General features: G+C 40.0%; 1 pseudogene; it reads right to left on the reverse strand.

The window, feature by feature from the left end:
* Positions 1–5,824: 5,824 nt before the first annotated feature.
* LOC122659187 lies at positions 5,825–10,651 on the reverse strand (annotated as a pseudogene).
* Between the last annotated feature and the right edge of the window lie 13,401 nt (positions 10,652–24,052).

Below are 24,052 nucleotides of genomic sequence, written 5' to 3' on the forward strand. Positions count from 1 at the left end.
AGTCCAAAAATCATGCAGAAGTTAATACACTTTGGCCATCTATCAAAAAGCAATAAGCCCATCCTGTTAAACCTACTGAGGGTTCAAAAATTGACAACCCTAATCAATAGTTCAGGATCTCCCTACCTAGCCAATGTGGGACTAAAGGTTCTTGACTCACCTCACTGCCTCGTTTCTTGGCTATTGCCTCACTCCCTCTATGGGACACACCCCGCATTAGGGGTGCAAGTTTGGCCCTGTCGGCCTGAACCCGCCCTGGCCCGCCCTGAGCCCGAATAGGGCCGAGGTTGAGATATCTGGCCCTGAGGACGGGTCAGGGCTGAAAATTTCTGACCCTGAGTCAAGGTCGGGTCGGGTTAGGGTTGAGGCCTCAAGCTAAGCTTGGCCCTGCCCGGCCCGACCCTGATTTAAGTTATACTATAAAATATATATTGATATAATATATACATTATAAACTTTAAATGTCACCTACATTTTTTTATATAATATATTATATATGAAGAAAATAACTGATATAATACTTTTTATTATAGTGTTATTTTATGTAAAATCGATAATGTTCTCCTCGGCCCATTCCAACCCATGCATTTCTTTCCCCTAACCCATGATCAGGGCCAATCAGGGTCAGCCCGGCCCGACCCTGAGGACGGGTCAGGGTTGGATTTTTCTGACCCTGAGTTAGGGTAGGGTCGGGTCTGGGCCCAGCTAAGGGGACTTAGGGTTGGGCTAGGGTTCTGTAAAGCCCGGCCCAACCCCACCCTGTTGCAGCCCTACCCCGCATGGTGTCAGGAGTTTTTCTTTGATACCACTGTATTGACCCAGCACCTCCCTTGGCATGATATTGTTCACTTTGGGGTTAACCCCCTCATGGCTTTAAAACGCGTCATACCAAGTAGAGGAGGGCACCCATTATCAATAGTTCAGGATCTTCCTCTCTAGCAGATGTGGGACTAAAGATTCTTGGCTCACCTCACCGCCTCGTTTCATAGTTATTGCCTCACCCTCACTATGGGATACAACATCGCTACTGTGCTCGACCTCACCACTAGGGTCGAGAGTTTACTCTGAAACCACTGTAACGACCCAACCCCTTTTATCAATAGCTCAAGATGTCCCTCCCTAGCCGATGTGGGACTAAAGTTCTTGGTTCACCTCACCGGTTAGTTTCTTGACCTTGGCCTCACCTCTTCGTTTCTTAGCATAACCTCACCCTCTTTACAAGACACAGCGTCCCTGTTTTGGTAGCCTCACCACTAGGGTCGAGAGTTGGCTCTACAACCATTTATAACTCCCCAACCCCCTACCAAGCCATGATGTTGTCCGCTTTAGGGTGAAACCCTCACGACTTTAAAACCCGACATGCCAAGTAGAGGAGGCCACCCTTTATCAATAGTTTAGGATTTTCCTCCTTAGCCGATGTGGGACTAAAGGTTCTTAACTCACCTCACCACCTCGTTTCGTAACAATCTCGTACCGCTGGATCGATATGAACCAAGGGTAAAAAAGAAAAAATCTTTTAAAAGCAAATCATGGATAATTCCATCTGATCCAACCCGATTCAGTACTAAAACTGTATTTATCACTAAAAATTTTTAAGATCCACCTCCATTCTCTCTAAATAGAAAGTATTATTCTTTGATGATGTCACCTCATATTAATTAGGAACATATAAGTTGGACCATACAAAGGTGTTGATTTCCTTTGCTTCTTTGATTATTTTAAGTTTTTTCTGTGAGGATTAGATCGGTCGTGGTTGCTGATATAGTCAATTATTGCAGATATGCAACTTCCAGTAAAAGGACTCTAAAGTATCCAATTGTAGCTACTAGCTGGCTGCTACAATCCTCCCTTCTTGAGGAAATAAATGATTCCAAATCTCCTTTGAAATGTGTGTAGCTCCTTCCTTTGAACCTTTGATCTAGGCGAAGGCGATAACTCAGACATCCATGTAGTTTCTTCCTTTGACCTTTGGATTTTATTTTATTTTTTTTTTGTTTTAATTTCTCTTAGACTATGAAGAAGACTTCAATTAATTTGGCTGAAAGTGTACAGGTAAATAGAAATTCTGGAACTTGAGTGTTAAATGGACCATCACATGGCAATTAAGCATGGGCCAGCATTTTTCTTTCCCTTAAACTTCTTTTTACAAATGCCCCCCTAAAAATATCCATTTGTCCAAATGCCCCCTACAATTTTTCTAATTGCAAATTCTCCCTTACTTTCAAAACAGTGTAGCACTTTGATCTAGTCCATTAATTTGAGACGTTAGACGTTAGTTTTAGGGAATCTAATGACCAAAATGCCTTTTTGATAAATACCCACCAAAATTAAAGAATAAAATGACCAGATTGCCCTCATCTTCTCCAAATGGTTTAGGATTTCAAACTGAAAATCAAACCCTAGAGCATTTGGGGAAAATGAAGTCTAAAATCAAACCTCCAAAATTGAAACTGAAAAATGGAGAATGGGTTATGATGTGTTAGAGCCTAAGTTTCATCGCATTGGATTCTTGATTTATGAGTTCTGTAATCAAGAATGGACAGAAAAAAGCAGCTAGTATATAACAGTTGTACTATCAAATCTGCTTTACTAAGGTAGGTTCAAGAAGTAACGTACTAATATGTCGAAGATGGGAGAGCAAACAAAAGGAAATGAATCTCAGAAAAACAGAGCACCCAGTAAACATTGATTATAACCATTATTCGGGGAGTGTGTAAGCTATCACTCTGTCTATAACCCTACATAGACAAAACGATAAAACACCCACCACCACCACCACCATCACCACAAAAAAAACAAAAAAAGGAACGAGTGAGTTATTTCATTCAGTGAGTGAAATGGGTATTAGTTCTGAGTTATTTTTTTCCTTCCTGATTCGAGATGATTGTTATCGGATGCTGACTTTGGAAATTTGGCTCAAATGGAGATTGGATTTCTTCATTTGCTTCATCGGAAGATGCAGCTAGCAACCATGATCAAGTGACAAGGTCAGGTCATGGTTACTACATCTCTGCAAACGATCTCAACAACAAATTCCCTCATCCCTTGTCTTGATTCATTGGAAATTTTCTTCACTGCAACTTCAATTTTGGAAGTTTGATTTTAGGGTTCATCTTCCCCAAATGGTTTAGGGTTTGAAACTAATCAAACCCTAAACCATTTGGGGAAGATGAGGGCAATTTGGTCATTTTATTATTTAATTTTGGTGGGTTTTATCAGAAGGGCATTTTGGTCATTAGATTCTCTGAAACTAATGTCTAACGTCGAAAATTAACGGACTAGACAAAAGTGCTACACTGTTTTGAAAGTAAGAGGGAGTTTGCAATTAGAAAAGTTGTAGCAGGCATTCGAACAAATGGGTATTTTCAGGGGGCATTTGTAAAAAACCCTCTAATCCTTGGAGACATACTAGAGAGAAATCCTTGGAGAAATAATACTAATAAATAGCATCGTTGGAAAACTAGGTTTTCTAACTTGATTCGTCTGGGGACTCCGCCTTGTTAAACCTAGTCAAGGCGAGTCTTTTTTCTTTTTTAATGCCATAATATGTATGAATTAGTAAAATATCAGAAAAATCTGGTTTTCTGACTCAACTTGTCTTTTAGAAAAACCTAATGACTAGGCTCTGTCAAACCCAATCAAGGCGAGTCATGTTTTTTTTTTTTAATTTTTAATGCCATAAATATAGATGAATTAGTAATAAATCACATATCAATGCATTTTGAGTTTTTTTGTTTTATACCATTGAACAAGAGAAGGGAGTGAAGGAGTTGAGGGTTTCTTACTCTTTTAGAATACGAATTTACTATTTGACTCAACTCAGTTTTAAGTAAATCGACTTTATGGTTTTTTGAAAAACAAATAAACACACCATGTTTGTCATGACTCAGGTAAAAAATACCAAGTCTTATTTGACTAGAATGATTTATGACCCAGTCTCATCATTTTTTACCTTGACTTAGTTTACATGACTCTTGATCGGATTTTCCAAAATTTTGACTTGACTTTGATGACTGGCCCTAGTCAAAACCTAGTTTTCCAACTATGATAAATAGTTGATTTATTACATAGCATAAAAATATAGACAATAAGCTATAAAATAATACGGAGAAAATTTTCAATCACCACACTATCTTAGGGTTCGCAAACCCCAATAGGGTTTTAACATGCTCCTCAAAATATTCTCCAGATCGACACTAGCTCCCACGCACATCTGAAGCAGCACGGTGACTGGATTCCCATTCTCTATGGCTTAAGGAAAACTCGATCCAAATAATATTCCAGATCACAAGAGCAGTTGGTTTTTTTTATTTTGACTATTAAGCTTAGTAGATCTTATTTATTTCAATTTTAATCTTATCTAAACTTGGTTTAGTAGATGGGTTTCTTTGGCCTTCTAAAGCTGTGGAAGTCCCATTACCAGGGTTATTTTGGTTTTCTCACTTCTTAGAGAACTCGCATGCATTCGCTGCATTTTAAGGTCGAAACTGCCTTGGTTGAGTAATGTCAAGTTGCCGAAAAGAAGCATTTATGGGATTTGTATTGTTTGCCAAATGCCAATTGACTTGGTCAAGAACCAGAACCCCTTGTCAAATTAATTGTGGCTTGGATGTTCTAAACAGTGAGTCCCACATATGGGAGGTACGGCACTACAGCTCATAGTATTCCAAACTAAGCTTTCATTAGTTTCTAACTTCTATCTTGATAAGTCGCTCACATTAATAGACATTTTTAGTTCTTTTTAATTCCATTAATTATTCAAATTCAAATTTTTAAAAGCCTGAATGTGCAGGCCTGATATATATTCTAACTGTTGGATAGGAGATTATGCAGATTGTTCCCTCGTCAAATTTCAGAGTGAAACTTAATATGAATTTTTTTAAGCTATTCAAATCTTGCTCAAAATTGACCTGTAATGTGGGTTAATGCTTTTGGGCTTAAATCTTACAATATTAATCAAGAAGTATATTTTTTTTTAACCCAAATATCATTTGGAACCGGGGAAGCCCCTAAAGCTTTATTAAAAATAGAAATATAAACAAAATACAAGGGGGGAGGGACAAAACCTGCCTTACCCCTACCCAAGGAGACAAAAGGAACACTCACAACTCAAGCCTTTCCAAAATCTAGAAACCCAAACCCCAATTAAGAAAAACACAACTAATAACGGAAAACTGGTAAATCAGCCTTATCTTCTCTGAGGATGCGGGAAAGATCAGCAGGAAGCTCCCTTTGCGAGCAGAATGATGTACTACATTCTAACTTGCAGGCTTGGTTGGCAAGAAAATCAGCAGCGCAGTTACTCTCTCTATATGAAAAAATCACGTTCGCTACCAGGCTATGAATCAAATGAATAGCTTCATGGAACCAATACCAGCAGTTCCATAACGAGCACGATCTCGTAGAGATAAGCCGAACAATGGTTTTGGAATCCGAGTTAATATGACAAAACGTGTGGCCCATGTTAGCACACATGCGAAGGTCATCCAGGAGTGCCCTCAACTCTACTTCGGTATTGGAACAAACCCCATAGAAATTAGCAAAAACCATAAGAAAATTAGACATTGCTTACAAGGGCATACTTTGCCCTACTGCATCTCAACCAATAATCTCAGTAGAAATTATTTCCGTAACTTGCCTCTTATCTACATTTGGGTGCGTACTAAATGGACTCCCTTCACCTTCCAAGGGTGTGACATTTCCATCCATACCAGAGGAACTGGTTGATGCCCGCTCTTGGTCTTCTTCTCCAAAAGGATTGCAATACCTTTCTATAAGGGAGGGACTTGTAGGTGGACTTGATGCAATAGTTATGGGTGAAGCTTCAATGCTTGATGCAATTCCAGTATGTTTTTTTGTGATTTTTAGTTACTCTAGAGTCATGAGAGGAAGGATCCATCTCATCATATTTTTTTGCCATCTCAACAATTCTTTTGAGTTTAAAAGTGTTAGGATCATCACGTCTGATGATGTTCTCATAGTTACGAAAGAAAATAAGTAAGAATATGAAGAGGGCTAGCAGTGAAGCAGCTCCAGTGATGATGAACAATCCCCCAAAACTATCTAGTGTAAGACTAGATGAAGAAACCTTGGTACTAAGGTCTGGACAATTGTGCTGCCCAAACCATGCTTGCTCAATCCGCGACATTTTTACTCCTTCAGTTACATTTAATACTGCCCTCGAAACATCAGATGCCAGTGGAGAACCTTTTGGAAAAGCCTGTAAGAAATACCAATAGAAGGAATTTACCCACACAAATACTAAAAATAGGAGGGGTGAAGGAGAAAGAGAGAGAGAGAGAGAGAGAGGACTTACGAAGCCGAATCCATCTGCCTTATGTGTAGGTCCAACCATTGTGTACTTGTCACAGTATTTTGAAAGAAAGAGTTTCATGTAAGGGATCTCATCAAAAGCAGCAGCAATACCACCATTATCACTCCCTTTAGATAAAGCTTCATCCAGGTCTTCTAAACTTGCATAGGTTCTAATCTTGGACTCATTAAATCTCATGTGCTTTAGCATCTCAAACACAAATGAATCTTGTTTGTACCCCACATAAGCCCCATTTCTTATGAGCTGTTTTACATCTGTGACAGTAGGTTGAAGCTGTTGAACTGTCAGCATGGAAATTAGGCTTGCTGTGTAACTTGATGTGAGGATGAGCACAACAAAAACCCATATGATAACAACGAACCTCGCCAAGTTGCTGAAGACCTCTTCTGTAGCCATCGAATCAACTTTTATTAGTATTAGTCCACTAATACCAATTAAGTGGGTTTTTTTTTTGTAGAAAATATCTATAAAACAAGAGAAGAGGAAGAGTATTTACTATGTGCAAAAACCATTGTTGAGAAGACAAACCAGAAGATCATTCCAAGTTGATTTATAGGTGAACCCCTAAAATCATTGTTTACTCTGTGTTCGAGAACCCAGATGACAAAGCCTGTGAAGATGAAGAAAGCCAGAGTAGTAAACCATAGATCCCATTTTAAAGGCTTCAAGAAAACCAACCGATTCTTTCTCTGATCTTCTTTGATTGGAACTATCATTGTTACCCCTGACTCTGTGAATGGCATTGTAAAATCGACATAGATGGACCCATTGGCTCTGATAGTTACATCACCAACCACTGCATCATATTTCTGTCATAAAACAATAATAATGCACCATAAGGAAGAGCATAGTTGAAACTGAAAAGGACCACAACTAATTGTCAGAATATAAATCTAAACTTACTTGGAGATATATTTGGTAGATCAAATCATTGTATGTCCCGGCACTTGTACCATCAGAATTCATGAATGGAATAAACTCATAAGGAAGAGCATATGGCAGTTCCCCAATTACAGCATTAAAAACATCAATGCAGTACCCAGTGACAATTGGGGCATTTGTAGTAGGATCTATTGCTACCTTCACAAATTCAGTAAATTCTTGCCCAACAGGAACTCCAATCTTCAATTTCTTCCCATTTGTAGGGATTACCCAACCCTTAGGCACAGTAGTAGAATTTCCTGGCCATACTATATCACCGAGATTGGAATTCAAAGACGAATAAAATTTTGTATCAACTACATTCAGTTCGCGTAAAATTCCATTTCTTGGGGTCCAGAACCCAATCTCCCTTCCTCCACCACCTATTACATTGAGTAATCGGAATACCGATGATTGTAGTTGTCCATCAACAAGGCTAAATTCTCCACTTAAGCCTGTAAATTTTGTCTCCAAGATTGCCTGGAGAAGTTTAGGACCTATTGTAGAGATTCCAAGAGTTGAAAGGTCTGTTAGTCCATCAACAACTTGTGGGTGCTGGAAATGGGTATTCTCTGCCCCAACTTTCTCAGCTGCCAGTGCTAGTGCCCAAACAGTATCATGTGCCCACAGTCCAAAAGTGTTGAGGGTAGCTCTTTCCATATCAGGGTTTTCCTTGTGGAATTTCTGTGTCCATCTAATGTTAAAATTCTTAAGTTTATCAGACATGGGCACATAAGGCTCAATACCAAGTACACCTTGCATAGAATGGACAACTGAGGGATCCATGGAATTCAATCGAGTAGATGTTGGACAAGTGTGTGTCCATCAAACCCGGTTCGATCCGGTTCAACCCGATTCACCTTTGTATTGAACATTTATACATTTTAGTTTAATATTGTCACATGTGATATAAACTTTTTGAGCATTATGTGTCCGTAAGTTATACTTAAAATGGTAGTCACGACTAGGGTTTGGGCTGGGCACCCTTATCATAGGGTCGTCGCATTGGGTATGCCTAGACATGTGATGTCAGGGTACGAATGCGAGTGCTCACATGTTTGATGTGTGCATTGGCGAAGAATCTACTTTGTCGATTCCCTCATGTATTACTGCCAGATGTAGGAAGGGATAGACATGTGTCACCGACACCCTGTACCTGAGGGAACCCTGTCACTACAAAGTGTGATCGCATTCTTTGGTTCATCAATGACTGAGACTCAAGCGAGTCAAAGCCGGTGTTTTGGGAATGCGTGAACACTTTGTGAGTGAAGGAGTTATCCAACACGGTCACCACTGCCCGATTGGGGAACACCAAGATAGAGACTGTCTCGTGCATGGTCGGATCGAACTGGATCCGATCGTTTTGGAAATGGTTTTGCAAAATTTATTTTACATAAAATGATACATTATTTATAGTTATTTCAAATAAAGTGTTTTATCGAGTTTTGCGGGACCCGATCGGATGCACAGACGCTCTTATATGGACATGTACTATGGATTGGGGTTTGGCAGTACATGTCTACATGCCCTAGATTCTATAATGATGGTGTTGATTAGTGGGGGGGTTGTATATGATAAATTGTTATCATATAGGGAGTTATTTGGAATTTGCTAATTTAATAGGTTCTTTATTTAATTAATGGATTTGGTGCTAATTGTAATTATCCATTAATAATTAAATAAAGAATCTAATTAATACTTTCCCTATTAGATTCTGTTTCTTCACCTGTGTAGCACTTTGAGTTTAAACAGAACTGCCAGACTGAGAGAGAGAGAGTCAGACTCTCACTAGGGCTCTATTAAATCTATCTAGGATTTAATTAAACCCTATTATTATAAATAGGGGACCAAAAATACGTAGAAGAGAAGCTCTCCACGTTTTTGGAGCAGACACTCTCTCTCCTACGTTTTTGGTTTCTCTCTCTCCCTCTTGTGATCTCTCTTCTTCTTCTTGCTTCTCTCACCTGTGTTTGAGAGTTAGGGTTTATGAAACCCTAGATCTGTGCTGAGGAGTTTGAGGGCATCTGGGATTGGCGTGTAGAACCTTGGTAGCACCATTGGAGGTTCAGATCTGTTTGCTTGGAGCGCTCATTGGAGGAAGAACCACTATCTATTGGAGGAGCAACACTTGAGGCTCACCAGGTTAGCAGTTCTTTATTAATTCCTTCTGTTCATTGATTATTAATATTTATGGGATGCGAAAGAAACTCGAATCGATTATTTTCCGCTGCGCATTCGAGTATGGGATGGATCCCTCTTGCCATGTGATGGACTAGAGACGAGTTTCTCCGTTCCTATTGTGATAATTAATTTTATGGAATGCAATAGGGAAGGAGAAACCCTAATAGGGATGCACCAGGGTTCCCATGGGCGACCATGGGAAACCCTAAAATTAAAATGGGGCATCCATGGGACACCATGGGCTAACCCAGGGCGTGCAAAACCCTAAAGATAAATATCTTGGTCTCCCTAGGGAACCATGGTTTGATCCCTGGACCGTTGTTTGGCCAACAGTAGATAGCCCATTTGTGATAATCCAGGCATATCCTTCATTCATCATTCCAACATTCTTTGCTTTAACAAAGAAACGAGCAGCGAGGGAGTATGACATATGAACAACAAATACTCTAGTTTGCATTGTCATCAACTTGTAGAGCTCCGAAAGAATTCGATCTTCAGTGGCTGAAAGAGAAAGGACACTTCTATAGGGTACACGAGTCTCAATTGGGGTGAAGGCATCAACCAAATAAGGTACAATTCCATTACCATAATTAGTATTCTCATATATCAGTACAACTTCCTTCCACCTGAAGGCTTGGACAATGGAAGCAATTGCTTTTACCTGAGAGGAGTCACTAAGGGAAGCCCTGACAAAATAAGGTGTTTGAGCTGAAGACAGAGAAGGACACGTTGCAGAGAAAGAGATAATGGGCACATGAGCTTGGTCTCCAAGATCAATCACAAAATCGGCCTGGGATGATGTTTGTGGCCCAATAATTGCTTGTACTTCTATGTTCTTTAGTAGATCAAGAGCTACATCAGAAGGAAAAGACTAAAAATACAAAAAGGCAAATAGTAGAGGAGGAAAGAGAGAAAGAGATGTTAGTTACCCATAGAAGCAGCACGGACCACACTGTTCTTTGAATCCCTGGTGTGGAAAACCAGTCTTGTTTTGTAGAAACTGTGAGTGGCATAGAAATCAGACAAAGCCATGGAGATGCTGCTCAACCCAATTCTCCCAATCAGTTTATTGAAATTAAGAACCACCCCAACATTGAAGGGTTTGGTTGTATTTTGAGCCACACCAAATTTGCCAATGAAGAGACTCAGAGAGAATATCAAGATGAAAGGCAAAAGAACTTGGACTGAGTACTTCATATCTAACCTCAAAGGGACTGTTAAAATCTTAAGTTCATTCAGCAATAAACTTCTCCTTTATAGGAATTTGATAGAGTACTGCTAGAGGAAAAGATTGTTGGAATATTAACCATAAAGAAATTATGAATTCTAACGAACCAAAGAATGTGTATGGGCCTTTAAGTCAATGTTCAAGCTGTTCTATTTGAACAATCTGACAGACTTGAAGTTTTTAAAGGAAAATTAGACCAAGTAGTACAATTAATAAAAGCCAATGCTAGACTTGTTTGTCGTGTAAGAAATATGCTGAAAAGTCTTTCATGACAATACTGTTATTTGCGAAGTGAGGGGGAAGAAGATCTGTCCCTAGATAAATAAAGCAACGAAACCACAGACGCGCAAAGAGAGAGAGTGATTACGTATTTAACATTTCGTACGGGTTGATCGATGTGTGTTGGCTTGCACGCAGAGAAAGCATGGAAAATTCGAGTTGATCTGCAACGGATTCATGAAGGAAGAGTGTGGGTCCCATTCAACAAAGGGATGGGGAATCATATGTGGACCCCACCTACTCATCAAAATCGATGAACGAACCCAATTCATCGCCCCCTCCCCCCAAAAAAAACTCGGCGATTCCACACATACAATCAATAAGATTGCAACGCTTCTACATACCAACATGTTCAATTCTTTCTTTCTAGGAAAATGCAAGTGTTGACAGAATTGGGTTACACCTGATCTATGCGTCCACTTGGGCCTGACATGGGGTCCATGACCCATTAGGGTTTGGAGAGCATGGCCTTATATTAGCTGCTGCCAGGGTGTTTGAAAGCGCACTCCGTTGACGTTGCCACTGATGCCAATCCCCTTGTTATTATTCAACATTAAAAAAAAATGTTTGGATTTTATTAGGGTTCTTGAGGAAGAAGATGGGTGAAGGGATTCTTTCTCTTCACCCATATCCTTACTCAACCCTAATTTGGGCTCTTTTTTTTTTTAAATATTTGAGATTATGAAATTGCCATTGAGATTTTATTTTTGCTTTAATGTGTTTGCAAATTTAAATTGACAGTTTTTATTCATGATACTTGGTTGGCTCATGTCACATATATTATTATTGCTTTTAATGTGTTTAGCATGTATCTATGTATGTTGCCAATACCATCATCCCCTCCTGTGACGGTTGTTGACCTTTTGACTTGTTCCACTTGTTGGGTTGCATGGTCGATCTTCACCCACCGGCCTATGGATGTTTATGTATGTTCATGGTTGGAGATCATGTTTGGTATTTTATGTAAGTAGACATGTTCCTATCTATGTACGTTAGAGGTAGTCTTCGTGTGATGTAAAATGCGACGCTCCCTACTTTGTAGATTGATGTAGTAGGACTTTTAAAAGAGATGTAATTATTGGAAAAATGTAATTATATTTTTGAGGTTTACCAAAAAAAAAATTATATTTTTGAGAAGCCTTGTAAAGGGTTAGTGCCTCACACTGCATATCATACTCTTACACTACCTTGACATGCCACTATAAGTATCAATCGGGTTCCTTTGTGGGACTGATGCACATACGTATGTATGACGCAATTTGTGGATAGGAGATGCGCCTTCCTCCTTATATTTGTTCAAAATCGGTTAAAATTATATGGCCCTGAGCCACACACATGAGATTTGAATATGAGTTTAGCGAAATTTTTGGCCTCACCATGTGGAGTACGGAGCCATTAATTTTAATCAGGGTTTGTGGAATAAATTATTGATGTGTACTTAATGTTTACCTTGTGCATCATTGTGTAATGATATGTGGAAACGAATGATCCAATATCTGCTCAATGAGCAAGAATACTTAAAATACCTGATCACTTAAATGACCAAGCCTGCAGAGGGTACTACCGCTGCAAACACCTCGTTTCATAGCTATTGCCTTACCTCCTGTATGGGATACAACATTGTTGTTGTGCTCGGCCTCACTACCAGGGTCGAGAGTTTGCTCTAAAACCACTGTAATGATCCAACCCCTTTTATCAATAGCTCAGGATGTTGTTCCCTAGATGATGTGGGAATACAGTTCTTGGTTCACCTCACCGGTTAGTTTCTTGGCCTTGGCCTCAGCTCTTAGTTTCTTAGCCTAACCTCACCCTCTTTACAAGACTCAACGTCCCCGTTGTGCTAGCCTCACCACCAGGGTTGAGAATCAGCTCTACTACCATTTATAACTCCCCAGCCTCATACCAAGCCACGATGTTGTTCGCGTTAGGGTGAAATCCTCACGGCTTTAAAACACGTCATACCAAGTAGAGTAGGCCACCCTTTATCAATAGATTAGGATTTTCTTCTCTAGCCGATGTGGGACTAAAGGTTCTTAGCTCAACTCATCGCCTCGTTTCTAAAGCATTTTTGTAACGCTGGCTCGGAACAAACCAAGGGTAAAAAAGGAAATATCTTTTAAAAGAAAATCATGGGTATATCCATCTGATCCAGCCAGATTCAGTAAGATCTAGTTTGGTATCAACTGAGATCAATTCCTATCCTGATATCAATTACTAAAATTGTATTTATTACTAAAAAATTTTAGGGAAGCATTTTTTTGTCTAGGAGTGTAGCCTACGCCAGTACTCCCATGTGTCTATCTCTCTCCTCCTTTAAACAAGGGGACAGAGCTGTCTTTTTATATGGGGAGGATAGAGATAAACTCATGGGAGTGCTGGCATAGGCCATACTCCCAGTTATAGTTCTTTTTCCCATAATTTTAAGATCCACCTTCATTCTCTCTAAATAGAAAGTATTATTCTTTGATGATGTTACCCCATATTAACTAGGAACATATAGATTGGATCATACAAAGATGTTGATTTTCTTTGCTTCCTTGATTATTTCAAGTTTTTTTTGTAAGGATTAGATCGAACGGTCGTGGTTGCTGATGTAGTCAATTAGTAAAATAATGTAGATATGCAACCTTCTAGTACAAAGATTTTAAAGTATCGTTGTAGCTACTAGCTGACTGGTGCAATTCTCCCTCTTGAGGAAAGAAATGATTCTAGATCTCCTCTGAAACGTGTGTAGCTCCCTTCCTCTGGCCAAAGGCAAAAACTCAGAAATTCATATAGCTCCTTCCTTTGACCTTTTGATTTTTTTTTTGTTTTATTTATTTCTCTTGACTATGAAGAAGACTTCAATTAATTTGGCAGAAAATGTACATGCAGATAGAAAGTACGGAACTTGAGATCTTAATGGACCATCACATGGTAGTTAAGCATGGCCAGCATTTTTCTTTCCCTAATTAAACTGCCACTAATCCTTGGAGACATACTAGAGATAGAAATCCTCAGAAAAATAATACTAATAATAGTTGATTTATTACATAACATATTTATTTTTTGCTAAAGGTCAGCAAATAAACTTTATTACATTTTTTTTTGGTAGAATGAACTTTATTAAAATAAAATAATAAAGAATGAGAGAAAACAATCCCTTGAATTACTATTCAACCTTCAACGTGGTCATCAGCAGAACAGCAAAAAAACACTATAAAAACCTATATCTAGATCTCATTTGAGCATCCCATAAAACATCATTAGTATGAAGTTTGAAGCTCCATCCCAGATTGTATACGTCATTGACTTAGTTGCATGTTCCTCAAAATACTCTCCAGATCAACTCTCTCCCGCACGCATCTAAAGCACCACGGTGAATGGATTCCCATTCTTTGTGGCTTAAGGAAAACTCAGTCCACATATTATTTTCAGATTCCAAGAGCAGTTGGTCTTTTCGGATTTTGATTATTGAGCTTAGTATACCTTATTTACTCCAATTTTAATGTTATCTAAACTTTGATTATAGTAGATGAGTGTTTTTGGCCTTGTAAAGCTGTGGAAGTCCCATCTATGTCGGATACAGTAGTTGATGGACTTGCATAATTAGAAAAGGTCTACGAGAATATAATCAATATATATGTTCTAGTGTTTTGAAGAATCAGAGATAGAAACGGTTGGCTATACTCGTCATGAAGATAGAAATAATGGAAGCCAAGATGACAATTTCCGGTTGTTAAATTTGAAGTTTATGGAAAAAAACAAAACAAAAGAGGCATTACTGTAAGAAAGTCATTGAGATTAGACACTTGTACGAATTTAAGAAGGCTCTTAGATATTTCAAATGAAAAATAAGTGGTGTCAAAGGAGAAACGGTACAGTCGATTGACCAAACTTAAGTCCAACTTGGATAGCTAGGAGGGTAATTAATGTGTCAAATCTTAAACCCCCAACCCCAAACACCTGGGAGGGTACATAACTGTGCTAATTAATGAGTGTCGCCAGTGACGTGAAGACCTGACCCCTGTTCAGCCGTGGCGAGCTGAACGGTCCAGTGCTAGGGAACCACTCAAAAACAGGGGTTGATCATTTCACATGTGGGGCCTAGGTGGGACCCATCTATGAAATGACCACCAAACCCCTGTTTTTTGGGTGGTTCCCAAGCACTGGACCATCTAGCTCCCACCACGGTTGGATAAGAGCTAGGTCTGGATGCTCTAACTCCCGCCACGACTTAAGAAGGCTTTTAGATATTTTCAATGGAAAATAAGTGGTGTCAAAGGAGAAACGATACAATCGATTGGCCAAACTTAAGTCCAACTTGGATAGCTGGGAGGGTACATCTGTGCTAATTAATGAGGGTCAAATCTTAACACCCCCCCCCCCCCCCCCAGCTGGGAGGGTACATCTGTGCTAATTAATGAGTGTCAAATCTTAGCCCCCCACCCTCCGCGCTTAAGCCAGTGCCGTGAAGACCTGGCTCCTGTGCAGCCGTGGCGGGAGTTGGGTCCAGTGCTTGGGAACCACCCAAAAACAGGGGGTGGTCATTTCACATGTGGGGCCCAGGTGGTACCCACCTATGCCGTTTAGCGGGGCTGGATGCTCTAACTCCCACCACGGCTGGATAGAATCCTTTTTCGTGACGTGAAGATTTGGGTTAGAATGAATTGGGGTATGAATAAAATAATATTATTTAAAAAAAAAAAAAAGATATGATTATACAACTCAATAATTAATAATAGAGGCAAGAGATTACTATCGGATCGTGGAGCACTAGCATATAGTCAATGAGAGTGTCGTAGGGATATCAACATAGTTGCAATATTTTATTCCATAAAGGGCAGGACAGTACTTTCACATGCTCTTGTGTTTGGATGCAGGAACCATGCAACCAGGTTGTATTCTTATTACCTAATTATTTTTGCCTAAAGTTTCAATACTGTTGAAATTTGAATGGACGACGTGTCACTGGGAGACCTACACACCTTAAACCAGAGAGTGAACACAAGAGGGACAGATTAGGATTCCTTCGAGGACTTTCTGATGCTTAAGTCAAAATCCGAATAACAAGATAAGAGTTTGGGATTTTAAGAGAGTAGTAGTGAATAGAATAGTTACAGGAATGGAAGGATTATGTGGGGAGATCGAGATTTCGCTTTCCTCATTCATAGGCCCAAGAATGGTCTTTAGGTGGGATGATTGATCATTACCTTTCTTGGGTGTAGAATTTCAATCCTCTATTATTGTTTCTTGTATTTTTCTAGGTATGCCGGGACATTAAACATTTGTACTCTTTTTTTTATCTAATTTATAATCTTGCTGACCTTTAGCAAAAAAGAATAGTTCCACTCCTGGCAGGTACCTTACCCACTCCCTATCCCCCCCACCCTAAAAAGTAAAATATATATAAAAGCTCCCAATTCCAAAAAGAGAAAAAATAAAAAATAAATAATTCCAGATGTTGTCTAAAGAATTTACCTTGAGCTTTACGTTCCTATTTATAGGAGAAGTGGTGGATTAATCTGCTCCTTAGCGAAGAGGTGAAGTGTCCACGCCTCTCATCGTAGAAGTGGAATGCTTAGACCTTTCTGCATGAAGGTAACGTGCTCAGACTTCTCAACAGGAGTTGGAGTATTCAGGCTTCTTTGTCGGGAGTTGGAGTGTTCAAACTTCTCAGGACTCTACAGCGTTGACCCAATAAACCTATATAACAGATGGGAAGTAATTTTCTGTACGTCTCTCTATATCCTCTTTAAACAAGGGGGCAGATGTGTCTTTTCATATAAGGAGGAGAGAGACAGACTCATGGGAGTGCTGGCGTAGGCCACACTCCCGAACGGAGATCTTTTCCCCATAACAGTAATCAAATGCCTTGTTTTAGTCTATCCACGTATAGCACGAATATACCACCAAAGTTATGTGGGTTTTCTAACTTCTTAGAGAACTGGCATGCATTCGCCTCTTGACCAAACAAACAAAAAAGGGGATATGATTCGCTGCATTTTAAGGTTGGAACTGCCTTGGTTGTGTAATGCCAAGTTCCCGACATGAAGCATTTATGGGATTTGTATTGTTTGCCAAATTCCAATTGACTTAGTCAAGAACCAGCACCCCTTGTCAAATTGCTTGTGGCTTCGATGTTCTTAATATGTGAGTCCCACATTTGGGATTTACAGCTCATAGTAGTAACTAAGTTTCAAATTTCAAATTTTAATTCTATAAAATACCAATGTGCATGTCCAAGGATGCTTATAGTAGTACTCCAATCAATAGTATTAACTGTTGCATGATTGGGGATTTTCAAAATTATATAAGATAAGTAAGATCCCTTATAGAGAAGAAGCAGAAACAGAATATACATGGGAGGGAGATCCAACTCCAGAAACTACTGGAGCCCCCCCCCCTCCCCTCCCCTCCCCCACCCCAAGAAAACAACTGCCCAAAGGCTTACACAAGGGAAGGATCAATGGACACATAGGTAATAGCATCCATAACCCTATTCGAACAATCACTGTCACACCCCAACCCCAACCCTAGGGTTTTGATATGATTAGGATGCCTACAAACATCCTAACCACCATCAGGATCTCGATGCAATGGCTCAAATCACAATCAACTCAAAAGACAAATATCGCATATACATTAGAGTGTGTAAAGAAACACAATTACCTTAGAAGCAAAAGTATAAACTAGAGTGTGGAAGTGTATATCATCATTAAAGGAGATTCAAACATCTAAGTGATAAGTAATTCAGCATATTACATTTTATCTCAAAAAGGTCAACTAAAGGCTAAAACCATAATAAATAAAGGGGAAAATTACACTATCACCCATTGAAGTTTGTGCTAAATACAGTGCGACCCTCTATGTTTTCAAAATGTACACCCTGACCCCCTGAGTTTAGGGTACTTGTTACACTCAGCCCCACTTCGTTAGAGCGTTCCGGTTAGTTGCTGAAGTGTTGGCCATTGATGCCTTAAAATGACAAATATACCTTTAACCGAAAACCTGCTATTCCTATCTCATCAGTTTTAATTTTTTTTATTCAAATCTGCCCTCGGTTTTGTTTCTTTATTCAATCCTTTTATTTATATTTTTACTTCTTGTTACTTTTTCTTCTTCTTCACCTCCTTCTAAAACACCTTTTGCCTCCCGCCGCTGCCACCACCACCACCTCCCGCCTCTTCTTCCTCTCAACCCCACTCTCTAATCTCATTGTTTTCAGAGTTTTTCTTCTCATCCTTCTCCCACGCTGTGCACATCTCACCTCAGGATCCTATTGCAGAAATAGGAATTCTGATATAGGATTTGTCATTTAGAAGAAGAGGAACAAGGGTTTGAAAAGGGAAGAGCAGACGATAGGTGGGAAAAAATACGAACTCACATGCCATCTGAACCGAACCCATTTTATTCTCTGTGAAAATTCAGAATTAAAGAAAGGGGAAACCATTTGATGGAAAATCGATGTGTTCCCTTTTTCACATGCCATCTGAACCGAACCCATTTCATTCTCTGTGGAAATTCTGAATTAAAGAAAGGGGAAAACGTAAGTGTTTTGAACCCCTGCCTCCTTCCTCTTCTCTGTCTACATTCCAAGTTGATAGCAGCGGCGAGTCTTCATTCCCAGAATCTCATTTGATTGCAGCGGCAACCAACAAGTCTCTGGACTATCTTCTCGGGTTGAAGACGAACTGCTGTGAAGTTTGAGACTAGTTTTCAGGCAGCATAAAAGCAATGGAACAAATAGATCAGATGATAGAGACTGGATGATTACTGAAGACACATGGATCATGAAGACTAGTGGTTCCTCGAAGACACATGTAACTGCCTCACTTGTAGCAAGTCAAATGCTTCCCATGTGTTGGGTTATCACAATGTCAAGACTTGCAGGTCCCAATTTTATTATTCATTTATGAATGAAGCAAAATGTGTTTAAATATTCCATCCCTGCAAGCCAACTTTCCCAAATCAAAGCAACCGTTTTGTTTTGCTGCCATTGCTACTTTCTCAACCCAGTGAATTCACCCAAGCTCCCCTCTCCATCAAACGTTCATATCACCACCAAGCAATCAGAACCCCTTTGTTACTATCACAAGATTCCCTTCCCCACATTACCAACCTCATCTTGAAAAGCAAACCAGAAATCCTAACCAAATCCCTAGAAAAATGTGATGTACAATGGTCCCCTGATGTTGTTGATCGAGTCCTGAAACACCTCTGGAATGATGGCCCCAAGGCTCTTCAGTTCTTTGAGTCCCTTGATCGCCTCCCAAACTACAAGCATTCCACCTCCACCTTTGGTCATGCCATCGACATTGCTGGCTGATTGCATGACTACAGGGCCCTTTGGATCTTCTCGATCTTCAGAAATGCACTAAAAACCCTAGATCGTAAGGTGTGGGATGAAGGTTACGATGGTGGGGAGGTGGTTGAAGAAGAAGAATAAAGAAGAAGACAAGAAATAGTGGTGGGTCCCACTTTTTTATGTTAGAAAAATATAAAAATTAGAATAGGGTAATTTTAATTGAAGAGCAAAATTGTTATTTAAATTTTGGGAAGCAGTTCTCTGTCCAGGAGTGTGGCCTACGCCAACACTCCTATGTGTCTATCTCTCTCCTTCTTAAAACAAGGGGGCAGAGGTGTCTTTTCACATGGGGAAGAGAGAGATAGACTCATGGGAGTGCTAGCATAGGCCACACTCCCGGACAAAGAACTTTTTTTTTTTTTAATTTTATACTCAACACCGTCCACTTAAAGGTCCTGGGTGTTTATTTTAAAAATACAGGGGGTCGTACTGTATTTAATATAAACCTCAAGGGGTGGCAATGTAATTTTTCTTAAATAAAATTATACAAGGTTACATAATGCAAATGATGACTTTCAAAGGAAATAAAAGATAAGTTCCCTCGATCTAGATGCCCCACTGGCACAGTCATCAATAGCTACTCAACATCATAGCCCGAAGTCATCATCTACGAATCAGCGATACCGACCAAAATATAACCAAAGAAGGAGCACCATCAAAATATCATTTGCAAACACATCTAAAAAGGTTGCGTAAAGAAGGGTAAGCTCCACTAAGCTCAATGAGGGGATGGGGAACACACAAACGAAAACACATAGTCCATGTTGCATGAATTAATTAGCAATATTAGTGATGCAGCCGAACTACATGAAGAAGCCATAGAGGCTAACGGTACACACCCCAAATCCCTTAGGAGATCGGTTAGGATCAAGAATCATACAAAAAATGATTCTTTCTAGAAAGCCAGCTCATGGATTACAAGGATCCCCCACCCTTGTGCGTATGAAGACTTTCTTATTATTTCTCTTGGCTCCTATTTTTACTCTTGGAAAGTATATCACTATAATCCTTGTATTTATGGGAAGCTCTGATACCACTTGATGCAAGCACGAAGCATGAACTTCAAAAAAAGTGTCAAGAATCGATGGAAGACAAGAAGAGAAGAATGAAAATACTTATGCCTTTGTGTACAATGAAAAGAAAATTATTTTAGTACCATCCAAGGATTTGATTAAGACTCCCGTTGTTGAAAATTTTAACTTGCTCACTTTGCGAGATTTATGAAGTGTTTTGGATGGTTCACAGGTGGTCTACATGCTCTTGAATAAAGTAAACAATGGAGAAGTTGATTCCTTAATCCCTAATATGGTGAAGCAATTGATGGAGGAATTTAGTGATGAGTTTCCCATTGACCTCCCTCATGGTCTTCCACCAATGAGGAGCATTCAACATTGAATTGATTTGATGCCCGAATCATCACTACCTAACCTAGCTACCCCACTACCACATGAGCCCCACCGAACATGAAAGAGCTACATCGGCAAGTCACAGAGTTGATGGACAAAGGTTTCATCCAAGAAAGCCTTAGTCCTTGTGCAGTTTTAGCCCTATTAGCCCCAAAGAAGAATGGAACATGGAGAATGCGCATTGCTAGTCGCGTCATCAATAAGATAATGATCAAGTACCATTTTCCTATACCCCAGTTGGATGACTTATTGGACCAACTTGCCGGTGCAACTATCTTTTCTAAACTTGATCTGAAAAGCGGCTACCATCAAATATGGATCAAGCCTGGTGACGAGTAGAAAACGGCCTTCAAGATCCATGACGGTCTCTTTGAATGGTTGGTAATGCCCTTTGGTTTGTCAAACACATCTTCCACTTTCATGCATTTCTAACCCAAGTCTTGCAACCCTATCTTGGTAAATTTGCAGTGGTGTACTTTGATGATATTCTAATTTTTAGCAAATCTACTAACGAGCACATGTAGCACCTTCGTGCCATCCTACTCGTACTTCGCAAGGAGAAATTATATGCAGCGGTAGACAAGTGCTATTTCTTGAAAGAACAGATCCTATTTCTAGGGTTCAATATATCTGGTGATGGCATCTCCATTGACCACACCAAGATAAAGGTGATCCAAAGCTAGCCGACTCCCACCAAGGCACCAACATCCATGAAGTCCGAAGCTTCCATGGGCTGGCCTCTTTTAATCGATGCTTCATCTCCCATTTCAGTTCCATTGCTATCCTACTGACAGCATGTATGAAAAAACTCCAAACTTTTGACGCCGTACCACCTTCCACCAGATAGTGATTCGTCGATTCACACCTAGGAGGCCCACAATACTGACATTTTGAAGCTAATGGCAGCCCCATCTTCATGATGGTGTCATCCGTTGGAACTCCCCCACTCAAGACTTGCCAAGAGAAGAATCCAATATTGGTAGGAATCATTAGATTCCAAAACCATTTAGCAAATGGTATTTCTGCCGAGATATTTATGATATCATTCCACAAGGATTTAGTGGAGAATTTACCATCCCTTGCCGGAGTCCAAACAAGGGTATCCTCCTTGTCAGATAAAAAAAACTTACCATTCATCAGGCTGTCCCGAACTTCGACTGAATCAATCCTAAGCAACATCTCTTGATTTCAAATCCCTTCCACACTTATAACATCTTTGACCCGAATAGATAAATCAAGATGAAGAGATCCATCTACATAATCCACCAAAAGCCCCCCATTTCGATCAGTTATCCAGCCAAAAATTAATTTATCCTTTTCCAATGAGCCACAGAGTTTTGAAAGCAAAAAACCTTCATGCAACAAAGCTCTTTTCCAGGAGATCAACCCACCTGCCTTCAATCCTGCCAAGATAATATGTTCTTTCTTTAGATCTTTTACCTTAAACAAGGAACACCACAGCGATTTAGATCGAAGACAAGGTTCTCTATAGGCCCTTTAAGCACAAAGCCAGGCTTATGTCTTCTAAACAACGGATACCCAAGCCACCTTCCTTAAACGGTTTACACACCTTATTCCAACCCAGCCAGTGGTGTCGCTTGCCCCAATCAGATTAAACCCACAAGAAATCAGCACAGATACTATTAAACCTTCTAACCACAGTTTTAGGGATATCCAAGGTTGAAATAATGTGAATCGGCATTGAAGCGAGCACATATTTGAGCAAGATCACTCTCGCCCCTGAGAACAATAATTTCCCTTTCCAGTCAGCCACCTTCCTTCTCATTTTAGCTAAAAAATCATCAAAGAAATTAATGTGAAGTCGCCCGGCATATAAAGGAGCACCAAGATAAGAGATTGGCAATCTCTTTCTGGTAAACCCCGTGATTGACGCTACCATGTGGCACCTGTGATTGGGGTCTTTCTCGCTTATTACGAAGCAGCTCTTAGCCTTATTAACTAGCTGCCCAGAAAAATTTTCATACCTATTGATGAAGCCAATGATTTGTTTCAAAAAATTCTTTAGCCCCTTAGAAAATCTTATGGTATTATCTGCAAATAATCTGTGTAAAATTCTTGAGCATCCCCGAGGCAGTTGAAAGAATTTTTCTCTTCCCTCCACAAACAGAGATCTTAAATCTCTACAAAGGACCTCCCCTGCAAGAACATCCCCCAATTACATTGGATGATGTCAATCAAGACGGACATGGCAGTCTATCTTTTCTTGTGCAATGAATCGCAACCAAAGGATACAAGAGACCTCACATCCACTTGCCCATAAAATGTCCCACATCCTAGAGAACACACAATGCACATTCACCATAACCTCAAAAGGCAAGGTAGCATATGCATCGCATTCAAAGCCACCTCACACCACCACAAGGGCAGGCAAGAGACAGAATGAGAATCGAGGGGCAATATCTTTCCATCTGACTAGGTAAGCAACACAAGAACCTTGTCATGCTGACCAAAGGCACAAACAGCCCAGATCACAACCCACAAAGGTATCTATGCCTAATGGTTCAATGCACAAGCAAAGAGCCCACTATCACAAGAAAACCCATAGCCACTCACATGCATCACGTCCACAAACAAGAAATGGCACCACCCAACCAACTTTTAGAAGGAATGAGTAAGACCAATGCTTGAAGGCCCCGCTTAGCATAAAAGTTTGAATTCGATTTCCCACTATGAGCAGAAATCCAACGAGAGGCAGCAACAAAAATATTTTTTTCAAAAACATGCCTAAGAAGGGGAGGGGGAGGAGATGACGAAAAATATTTTATATGCATAGGTTTTTGAAAACTATGGGGAATGGCATCGTATGCATGGTATTTTTGAAAATTATGTAATATCGTTTGTAGAGCGATTTGACAAAGCCCCGTAAAAAGTTGGCTCAAGTGAGGCACCGCTTGCGCCATGAGCCAAGGACACAAATAGGTCCAAGCCCCCACCTAGGCCATTAACTCACCCTGGGCCGACAATCAACCAAGGTACCAGCAAGGTTTAACGCAAGTTTCTAACCTTGCAAGCAACAAAACCCCACTAGAGAGCAACAAATCATTATGCATGGTGTTTTGAAAACTAAGAGTCATCGTTTGTAGTGTGATTTAACAAAGCCCTATCAAAAGTCGGGCCACATGAGGCACCGCTTGCGGCACAAGCCAGGGACACAAATAGGCCCAAGCCCCCACCTAGGCCATTACCTCACCCTAGACCGACAATCAACCAAGGTACTGGCAAGGTTAGCACGAGTTTCTAATCTTGCAAACAACAAAACCCCACTAGAGAACAACAAATTGTTATGCATGGTGTTTTGAAAACTATGAGTCATAGTTTGTTGTGCGATTTGACAA

Source organism: Telopea speciosissima, chromosome 4 (genome assembly GCF_018873765.1).
Source record: "Telopea speciosissima isolate NSW1024214 ecotype Mountain lineage chromosome 4, Tspe_v1, whole genome shotgun sequence".
Taxonomy (NCBI): domain Eukaryota; kingdom Viridiplantae; phylum Streptophyta; class Magnoliopsida; order Proteales; family Proteaceae; genus Telopea; species Telopea speciosissima.